Source organism: Nycticebus coucang, chromosome 14 (genome assembly GCF_027406575.1).
Source record: "Nycticebus coucang isolate mNycCou1 chromosome 14, mNycCou1.pri, whole genome shotgun sequence".
NCBI lineage: Eukaryota > Metazoa > Chordata > Mammalia > Primates > Lorisidae > Nycticebus > Nycticebus coucang.
Window position 1 is genome coordinate 37,182,828 of NC_069793.1, and position 11,377 is coordinate 37,194,204.

An 11,377-nucleotide genomic window follows, 5' to 3' on the forward strand; every position below is an offset into this window, starting at 1 on the left:
AGATAATGTGTGTAAGAGTTACGGATTTCTTGCTTTTCCTTTTGTATGTATTTTATAATTTACACATGCATACACACTTTTGCCCACCCCACATCCACTACAGAATCTGGGCACTAAACCTGGGGCTATGTGTTCACTTCGTGAGTGTGAAAACTATATGGCTACAGAAGTGCTATGTGGCTATGCAGTCTAGGTTTGGGCTGGATGGAGCATTGCTTCGCTGGGTTCTCAATTCCCCTTTCACTGCATTGGGTTCTGGTTTCATTGAGAACCAAATGACTGTGGTACCTTCTGGGTATGAAAGAATACAAAACTTGTTAAAGTAGAACTGGCCAGCTCCCCAGACCCCTAGTCCCACCATACACTAACCTGAACTGACCATCCAGAGGAAAACCAAGGGAAAGGTTTCTTCCTGGTGTGGATACATTCCTCTTGAAGCTCCTTTAGGCATTGTGAGGTGGAATTTCTTCTAGTACATGTGACTATAAAGAATGAATTCTTGAAACAGAGACTTGGAATAATAAGCATGAGCATGTACAGACTGAAAACATGGACCTGGGAGTCAGCAGGTTGGAAGGAATCCCTGGCCTTGCTTTGTCCATCTCCAGGCACATGAGCTGGGCAAGTACCCCTGCTTTGGTCAGGCTCAACTTTCTCCTCTGTAAAAGGAACATCTTGGTCTGTTTGTGCTGCTATAATAAAATACCTGAGGCTGGATAATTTATAAAGAACAGAAATTTATTTCTCAAGGTTCTGGAGGCTGGAAAGTCCAAGGTCAAGGCACTGTGGGTTCAGCTTTCTGATGAGGGCTTCTCTCTGCTTCTAAGATGGCACCTCGATGCACATCCTCCAAAGAAGAGGAATGCTGGGCCCTCACAAGGCAGAAGGGACAGGGGTGAAAAGTGGCCACATTCCCTCAGTCAAGTTCTTTTGTAATGACATTAATCTGTCCATGAGGGCAGAGCCCTCCTGACTCAAACACTTCCCCAAAAGCCCTACCTCCCAACACTGTTGCATTGGGAATTAAATTTACAACATATGAATTTTGAGGGACACATTCAGACTATAGCAAGGAGAATGCTGATTGGATGATTTTAAGGTTCCTGACAGCTCTAAATATCTATAGATTCTAAGTTTTGTTTTAAAGCAATACTGAGAAATCTATTGAGACTCTGAACCATTTCTAAGGAGCTAAATTCTCCAGAATCCTGCTTATGCATGTGCTCAGACAGTATACTGAAATGAGTGCTAGGTGGGAAACAACAAGTCCAGGTCCCAGTCCTGCCTTGAGCAGACTCTATGTGCTTAAAATAGTCACATCTCCCCTCTGTGCCTTAGTCTTCTGAGCTGTAATGTGAATATTAGAATATTTCAACCCTGATATTCCAGGGTTGTTAGGTGTCCTAAATGGATGAGAATTCATGTCACGATGAATGTTGAGACACAATCTGACTCTAACGTACGACAGCATGTAGAACATGAAGGAGAGATCAGAATTAAAGAACAGCAACAACAACAACAACAACAATACCTACTGTCTAGGAGAGAAGAAGGAAGAAAGGGAGGGAAGAAGGGAGGGAATAAGAGAGAAGGAAGGAGGATAGGGAAGGAGGAAGGAAGGAGGCTAGAGAGGGAGGAAGGGAGGAGGAAGAGAAAAAGGGAGGAGAAAAGGGGGAGGAAGGGAGGGAGGGAGGAGGGAAAGAATTCACAAATAAAATTTAAATTCTAGACGTATTTTATCCAATTAAGAAAACATTCCTATAATTGCATTTTAATTTAAATGCAGAAGTTATATCACATTTCAGAAAGAACATTTTAAACTCTTCAAATGAACAAATGTGTTGTTTAAAAAATCAATTTCTTTTGTGGTTAAAAGAAACAAAAAGGCCTTTTTTCCTGTGAACCAATGTAGCTTTTTCAGCACTAACCATATTTATATAAATAAGAACATATTTTGCCAAATCTTATTATGAATAATCACTATGTCTCAGATTCTTAGATCTTAGTTTTTCTTTTAATTCTTTTTCCATTTGGTCTTTTTTAGGAGCCCTTTAAGGCTGTGCACTCTTTTGCTCAGTACTTGAGGGCCCTGTGGTTGAACTTCAGGGTTTCAGCCTCACCCCTCCCTGATCTCCTGCACATACCCCAGGGACCACTTGTATTGAACCAACTACTGCCTGTTTCCCATCTGTACTTCACCCTTCCCACCCCAGGTCCTGGATTTGTCCTTTCTCACTCCAGCTTCTGCATAAATAAATCCTTCCAGACTCAAAATTCTACTTCCTCCTTGAAGCATCTTCTGATTTCCTGAGCTAGAAACCATCCTGTCCTGAAATCCCCATCCCACATTTTTTCTATCTCTCTAGTGGCACTTAGTGTTTCCAACCCTGCAATAAACCTTCTATAATACAACCTTCTTGAACGCAAGATTTGTGTCTGAGGGCAACACACAGCCCAGGACTTATGAGGCCAGGCCTGGCTATTGAACAGACATGAGTTTGAATCTTGGCTCTGCTGCTGGTTGTGGGTGACCTTAAGCAATTTACTTGACCTCCTAGCTTCAGTTTACTCCTGTATAAAAGGTGGGAAATACATACTACATAGAGTTAGGGTGAGACCCAGTGAGGTAATATATGTAAAATAACTGTTCATATAGCACTTAATATCTGGCAGATACTTATAAGCACCTAATGTTTATTAAATCTGTGACCTTCACAGCAACTGTTAATCAGTGGCTAGATTGATTCCATAGTCCCTGTTCTTGGCTACTGTGCAATATTGCTTCTGTTCTATAAATATTTCTTATTTGTATCTATAATTTGAATTTTCTTTTTGAGACAGGGTCTCCCTCCATTGCTGGGGCTAGAGTGCAGTGGTGTGATCTTGCAACCTCAAGCCCCTGGCCTCAGCCTCCCAGGAAGCTGGGACTACAAGTGCCCATCACCATGCCTGGCTAGTTTTTCTATTTTTTGTAGAGACAGGTCTCCCTTTTGCTCAATCTCAAACTCCAGACTTGGCCTCCCAAAATGCTATGGATTACAGACATGAGCCACTGCACCCAGCCTGTAATTTGAATTTATTTTCTTATAGAACTTAAGATACTGTTGGCATGAAGTAAATGCTGAAGAAATAATTATTTGAATGGAGCGACTCAATATTTAACTTGAAGAAACTCACCTGTTTGGATGCATTTTTGCTGTTGTATGATGACACTTTTGTAGTGGGCCAACAAACAACTGGTGTGCCTGAAGAGCTTTTTTGGTCTCCCTACCACCCTCCCAAGTGAGCCCAAGACACATTGCACTGGTCCTTGGAAGAAAATATTTCATTTAAAAAATTGCGTGGCTTGGTGGCTCACATCTGAAATCCTAGCTCAAGACCAGCCTGAGCAAGAGCAAGATCCTATCTCTACTAAAAATAGAAAAACTAGCTGGGTGTTTTGGTGGGTGCCTGTAGTCCCAGGGACTTGAGAGGCTGAGGCAAGAGGTTGGCTTGAGCCCAAGAGTTTGAGGTTGCTATAAGCTATGATGCCACTGCCCTCTACCTAGGGCAACCAAATCAGACTCTGTCTCAGAAAAAAAAAAAAATTATATTATTTCCCAAAAGAGTCAACAATACTGAAAATATCAAAATAGTCCAAAGGGAGAATAACGACAGAAAAAGATTACTATGTTTTTGTGTGACCTTAGCAAGTCTCTTAATCACAGCCTTAGATGTCATGTCTCCTAGATTTAGTTTCCTCATCTGTACAATGACAGAGCCGAACATCATGATCTTTAAGCTCCAATAGTTTGTGATTCCATGTTGTTATAGGTTGCTTTCTTCTTCTGACATCTCTGGATGTGCCTTAGGGCACACAGGATGCAGAAATGTAGAAAATTGACTTATAGAGGCTGTATTTGCCAAATGCGAAGAAAAAAACAGACTTTTGCTTAGAGTTATTATCCCCATTACTACTCATAAATTTTCACTGTATTAGTAGTACTAGCACTTCCTGTAAATTTAATAATACTTTCGTATTTATACAAGACTTTTCAAGATTTTTCAAAGGCTTTCACCCTGGTTGTTCAGAGGTCTCCAGACTGCTAAGAAATATTGCAACAAAAATATGAAAGACAGATACATCGAAAGCCTGAGTTTTATCTACACATCTAGCATGTATTAGACATCCATCATTTCTAAGTTCTGTAAAGAAACTTGAAAGACACACCTTAGATTCAAAATTCTTGCCACTTAAAAAGTAAGACATGCAAACATAAGCAGCCACAAATTAAGACTACGTAAGTACTGTGCAAACAACAGCCTTCCTAAAACCTCTTGGGAATCGGGCAATAGGACAGAAGGTTATTCTAGGACATTTTCTGCCTTAATAATAATCTCTTCCAACTGTGTGGTACCTTGGAGTTTCTAGAACATTTCGCATGCTTTTTAAAATTTTAATCCTTAGACACACACATCACCAACAACAACCCTATGTCTTATTTTTCACATGAGGAAACTGTGATTTCAGAACTATAAAAAGACTTATCTTAAGTCAAACAATGAGTATAAGGCTTATGAAGATTCAAATTCAGGTCTTCTGACTTCAAATCTTGCTTCCTTGTCACTTTTTAAACCATTTTATCAGAGGTCGGTGTTGCATGGCAGTGGGAGGGTAAGTAGAGGACGGTGGAGGTTTGGGTTACAGTCAGGAGGAGTTAAAAGAACAGGTGTGCTTGGATGAGGCAGGAAATCCCAGATACAAGAAGGAACAGAATGATTGGCTTTAGTTGTCTGGTTGAAAAGCATTTTTTTACAGTAGCCTTTTATTTTTTTTTACTCCTATTAAGCCATGAATTCATAGGGAACAGGTTCCAGCAGCTCAGACTCCTTTCCGTTGGTTCTCACAAAATATGCTTCTCTGGGTGGAGCAGGCTGGCACTTCATTTGAACCCAGGCACCTGTCTCTTTGGCTTCCTTCTTTTTCTGATCATTTTCCTTCACAAATTTCAGGACGCTATCTTGGCTCTGACAGTGTTTAATATGTTCTATACATACTTTAATCCTCTTGGCAAGAATCTTGCCCTTAACTTGTTTGTTTACAATAATGCCAACAGCATTCTAGGTAATATTGTAGACTCTTCCAGTTTTCCCATAAGGTAATCTTTGTGTGGCCTTTTTGAACAGTACCTATTCCCTTGAGGTCTACAATATCACCTTTCTTGTAGATTTGCATTCATGTGGCCAAAGGAACAACTCCATGTTTTCTAAAAGGCCTAGAGACAATGTATCGGGTGCCTCTCTTCCTTCCTGTGTCTTCATCATTTTGGTTAATTACTGGAAGATGGTGTCTCTGGCCAAGAGGCCCAAAAGCATTTTGAATTGGAAAGGTATTCTCATTTCCATTTACAGATGAGGAAACTAAGGCTTTGACTGATTAGCCCCAACACGTAGCTAGTGGCTCAAGGTTTGAAGCCAAGTGTGTCTGACTCGAAACATAGTGACTGAATGCATGCATCTGGTGTAAGCTCTGCTCTCCACATTCATCCTGGTCCAGTCAGCTCCCTAAATTTGGTGCTGTTGTTTAAAATGAGGCCAGTAATAGTAACCACTGGGAAGAAGTTCTTACATGTGATAGGTGAGATAATTCCTGTGATGCGCTCAATAGAGGGTCTGGTACATAGTGCTAGCAAGTATTAAAACTACTAAGATTGTTTGCTAGACCTCACTGCTTCTCTGAGTATCACTCTTCTGCTCCTCAGTGGCTTTCCAGAAAGGTGCAAGTAAACGTGAGAAATTGGGAGGAAAATTCTGATCAGGTAGAACAGATGCTGTCCAGCCCACAGTGAACTTCTCCACAGATTGTCTTTGATCCACAGACGCAGATTTCGTGGGCGGAGCAGAGATGAGGCAAACTCTGATCTAAACAAAAACAATCAAATTCTTCCTCCTGGGAATTTAAAATTGGGATCAGGATAGATAGGACAAGTCTTACATATTCCTGGAACTATTACACATAAAGCTGAGAGTGATAAGATGGCCATATTCCACCCCAAAAACAGGGGGCAAAGGTAGAAAGAGAATGAAACCAGTCTAAGAAGAAGGCAGCAAACAGCTAGTTCACTGCCTCACTCCTTTCCTTAGACCCAGCCATGACCTCTCCTCGAGTTCCACTTTCCATTTCCTCCTTGTTGCTCAACTGGCTCAAGAAGTCCTACTGACTGCAGCAGGGTCTGTGACCCTGTAGCTCACACTGCTTTGGAGGCTGTGCAATAAACCTATTTCAGATGATCTGGGCTTTAAGAATTTAAGTACTTTTTTGTAAAAATACTCCCACCTAAGATTTCAGGGGTTCCAACGTGACTCTGAGCAGCAGCCATCCTTGACATTCAGCCAGGCCCCATGCGGGCAAGATAGCAAGGATTCATACAGGGGAGTAAAGAGCCACCTTGGAGGAAACTCAGTCTAAGGGAACAGGGTATTAGGTGGACAGATGCAAAAATAAAGCCTTAGTCACTAAAGGGGAGAAGCAAACCCTAGTTCAGTGTTGTATCTACCAGCCCAGTTCCTGATACCATCTCTTCTGAATCCTTTGGGGCTCTGTAAGAGTATGTGTGGAGGCAGAGGGGCCTTATGAAAAACAACCTACTAAGTCTCTCTAAGACATTGGGCTACCAGCAGAACATGAGACAGAAGCATTCATCTACCCCCAGTACATGGAACCTCATCTGGGCTTAATACATCTTGGCAGTGGTGTCAGGCAAAAGACTATGGTCATAGCAATGATGGCTCTCTAGGGACCTGAGGCAGAGCAAGCTGGATGCCCTGTAGAAACCCAAAGCGCAAAGTATCTGATATACATGCAGCAACCTCTGTCGCTCTCAAAAATAATTGGGACAGGAAGACGTTTAAAACAATACCTGAAGTACTGTAAGAGCAATTAAGGGTAGTGGGAGGTTGAAACAGTAAAGCACAGGTTAGAAATGGCAATAACTCATGGGACACAAAAATGCACTCCACAACCACAGAGATTGGTACCAGATGACCTGAAAGAATTTAATGAGGCTGAAAATTCAGGCCAGTGATGTGAAGTGCAGGTGGCTGCTGAATTGCTGGACTGAGAGTCATCCAATCTCTTTCCCCTTAATGCAAATGGTAACCTCAGTGATATACAAAGAAGTCTCTCCTATCCGATTTGAATATCTCTGCACGCATTCTCATTAGATGTGGAGAGCAGATAGGATGCAAGCCCAGGTAGAAGAAAATCAAGACCCCACTTGGATTTTTCTTATATCAAGAATGGTTCCTGGTATAGTATTAACTCTGAAGTACCTAACAGGGCATCGAGGGCCCTAGGCATGCAGAAATGTGCAGGCCTCCTATCCATAAAGGGAAACAGGTCCTAGGTGAAGCTGTTGTGGCAGATTGGGATTTTGTAGTCACACAACTTGGAGCCAGAAAGACCCAACCTTGAATTTACCACTTACCAGTCATGTGACTTTGAGCATGTCAATTAACTTCTCTGGTTTCCAGTTTCTCTTTTTTTTTTTTTTGGCTGGGGCTGGGTTTGAACCCACCACCTCCAGCATATGGGGCCAGTGCCCTACCCCGTTGAGCCACAGGCGCTGCCCAACATGGTTTCCAGTTTCTCTTTCTGCAAAACTAGGATAATGATACATAAATAAAATAGTTACATAAAGTACCTTTCAGTTTTCCTGTGATAAACTGTGTTATAAGTCTTTTTAATCCCGTTATTATTTTTCTTCCCATTCCTTCTTTTAAAACTCAAATATCCAGGGGACCAGACAGGTAACCTAACTGAGCATGGGACCAAGTGGTAACCGGGGCACATAGAGTAAGCACCTGTCCCATCTGAAGAAGTTTCTTTAGGTTCATTCTATTCTCGCCCATGGAAATATCAACCCAGGACTATCAGATGTAATTTTTTGAGAAGTCAGAAATTTGGAATTTCTTGTGATGTCTTTTATTTAAAATGTGGCAACCAATTCAAATTTTGTATTAACTAACTCATGATAAGGCAAATCCACAACAGGCTGTAATCAGCCCATGGTTTATATCCTCTGGCTTTGTTTTGAGGGAGGAGATAACCATGAGATTCCAGCCTTAACCTCTCTTCAGAAACCAGTTCAAACCTTCTAAGGCATCATTGCCTCCCCCAGCACAGAAGGTCATACCAAGGGAGAAGGGAAGAAGATACTCAGGAATTGTTTCTGTGGCTCTCGAAAGGGTTCCCAGGTCCATTTGCAGCTCCCAGCAGTCTCAGGGATGAGACTTCATCAGGTCCCATCTTCCCACCCTGGGGATCAGGTGCTATGAGGCTGAAGTACCCCCATGCATGAGATTTCATGTTCCAGGATGTGTCCCAACCTCCTGGTTCTCTTCTGGGTGGTCCCACTGTTCCCATGAGATTGAGCAGTAGAAAGATCCTTTATGCAAAGGCAAGGGATTGTATTTATGAAGCTTGTTGAGGGATTGATTGATTGTGACATTATCTCTCAGGCTGCTCAAGCTCAAATGAGAAATAAATTATCTTGGGAATCAGGTAAACAAGTAAATGTCACTGACAGAGATAGCCACAGACAAATGCAGAGGGAGGTCCCTCAAGAAACACTGGTGGCAGAGAAAGTCAACATGTTACAATAAGATCATAGCCTCAGTGGATTAAAAGACTATCAAATTCACAAAGAACATGAAGACAGTTTAAGAAATTCTAGTCCAGCCGAGAGGGTGCCCTCTTCCAAGGTTGTATCTTCGATAATTAGACAATATTAAAATTGTCTATGGCTAGCATTGCAGGCAGAGTGAAAGGAGAGAACTCACATGTGTTAAACATCTACTGTATTCCATGCATGATGTTTCATATATATACGTATCTGTATTTTTAGCAATGAGACATGGTACAAGTCACTTAATCACACTGAGACTGGATTTGCATCTGCAGAATAAGAACCTATAGAACCTCTCTTGCAGGTTGATTACAGAAAATAAAAGTATGGGAAAATCTTTGATGCTGTGCCAGGTACATATTAAGTATCCAATAGATCATTGCCATCTTTATCTTATTATCTCAATGGTTCCTCACAACCACCCAGAGGTATTATCTGTATTTCATGATGATGAAAACTTAAGTGCAGGGAAGTTACTTGTCAAAATTGCCAACTCAAAGAGATAGCTAGTATGTCAAGGAATTTGGATGCAAATCTGGATTTGCTCTTAATTCTTTATTTTTATTTATTTATTTATTTTTTGAGACAGAGTCCCACCCTATACCCTGAACAGAGAGTAATTGCACTATAGCTCACTGCAACCTCAGACTTGGGCTGTGGGCATCCTGCTGTCTCAGCCTCCAGAAGCCACTGGGATCACACATGCTTGCCGCGGCGCCCAGCTGGGTTTTTCATTTTTTTATGAGTTGGGGTCTCACTCTTGCTCAGGCAAGTCTCCAACTCCTGAGCTCAAGCAATTCTCCTGCCTCAGCCTCCCACAGTGCTGGGATTACAGGCGTGAGCCACCACACCTGGCTCTTAGTTCTTTTTGACAAAATTTTTTATCTGGGTTTAGTAATACTGGGAAGCTAATGCTCTAACCAGGGTTATTTTTGTGTTCTAGCAAAATTGAATGAGTTGATGTTTAATACCTGACCAAATCCTCCCAACGTGTGGTTCATTGTCAATGCCTTCTCCTGCACCACCTCCTACAGTTTCAATCACTGGGTACCCACAGCTGGCCCTCCACTATCAGTGACCCCTCTGTCCTTGGTCTTGCTTTTGGGATGTCCACTCCAGGCCAGTTCACCATGCAGCTGTCATCTAATGCAGGGTAACTTCCTGGCTAGGACTGCACCTGTGCATGGGGAGCTTATTTCAACTTTCTTTCTACTCTCACTCCATTATGGAACTTTGTCCCCTGGCGCCCATTTCTGTCTGCTCCCTCAGCCTCACTTCTGGTTTGGCATCTCGGCCTTGACCTTCACATGGCTTCCATTCCACAGAGCAATTCTGCTTTCCACTCTTGGGACTCCACCAGCCTGCCCTGCCCATCCTTGATCAGGATGAGACTGATACTCCATGAGATGCTGTAGTATCAGCTCCAGGGACTGTGTTGAGAGCATGCAAGGAGGATAAGATACACTGGGGTTGGGGGTGTGTGGATCCTCCAGGAACCTGCTTTCTTCTTGAAGTGGAACAAAGAACTGTTTCTAAGTTATCCTTCACTTTGAAGGCTAAACCATACATTGTCAATTTTAATGATGGGTCCACTATTTCTTAAATAGCAGCTCACTTTGTAGAAGAAAGGAATATGAAGTGGAAAAAAGATTTCAGTGTTAAGATTGACTCGACTTGATTTCAAAATGTTAAAAAGAGGGGTGTGTGTGTGTTTATATTTCAAGAGGGGCAGTGGTGACAGTGTGTATGTAAGAATAAAGGAAGTGTTTACTGTTTGGTGAAATGTACATTTTACTCAGAGCAACTCTTGAAGCAAAAGGTTTATCTATGAGTGAGTGAAATCTAAATCTCTGAGCATTACCTGTTAACAGAATAGCAGCCTAGGCCCTGCACTAAGGGCCGAGGATGCAGAACTGAGTAAGCCACAGTGATGCCTTTCTGGAGAATTCCTGTCCATAGAAGAAGGCAAACTTGCATCAGGGAACTATCACTTGAAGTGGCTATTGGAGGACAGTAAATATGATACCTGACATTTATGAAAACTTATTAAGTGGTAGGCACTGCCGTAAGAGCTTTCCAGCATCACCACATAATCCCCACAACCATTTAATGAGACAAGACTTATCATTATGCCTATTTAAAAATGAGGAAACTGAGGCACAGAGAGCTTGAGTAACATGCCCACGTTTGCACAGCTAGTAAGTGGAAGAGGCAGGACACCAACCCTGGAAGGCTGAGGATTACAAACTAATCAGAAAAAGAAAGAGGGAAACATGAGTAAAGACACAAAAGAGTAAAACAATCTGGATGCAAATGGGAACTCTGAGAGTTACCTGGCAGACGTTGTGGGTGCTGTGACCACAGCTCTTAGCCATGTCCCAGAGAACTCTTTTTGCACTCTTGACTTGAAGACTTTTCTCTTAGTCACATGAGGCAGCTCTGCCTTTGCACGGCAGCCTATGCATGCTGTAATAAGCACATTAGCACCTTAGCACGTTAAGGTGTGCTGATAGGATTTGGTGTATAAACACCCCAGCTTCCTTGCTCTTCAAGTCAGGTAACTCTGGAGCCTGGGTTTACACTTTCTCAGCCTTGCTTTTTGGAAGTAAGCTTTTGACAGCTGGCTCGATAGCACACCTCACATCAGCCACCTCTCTTTCCAACATCCCTTCCCTATTCCTTACTGTTTATTCTTGCACTTTCCAAATATA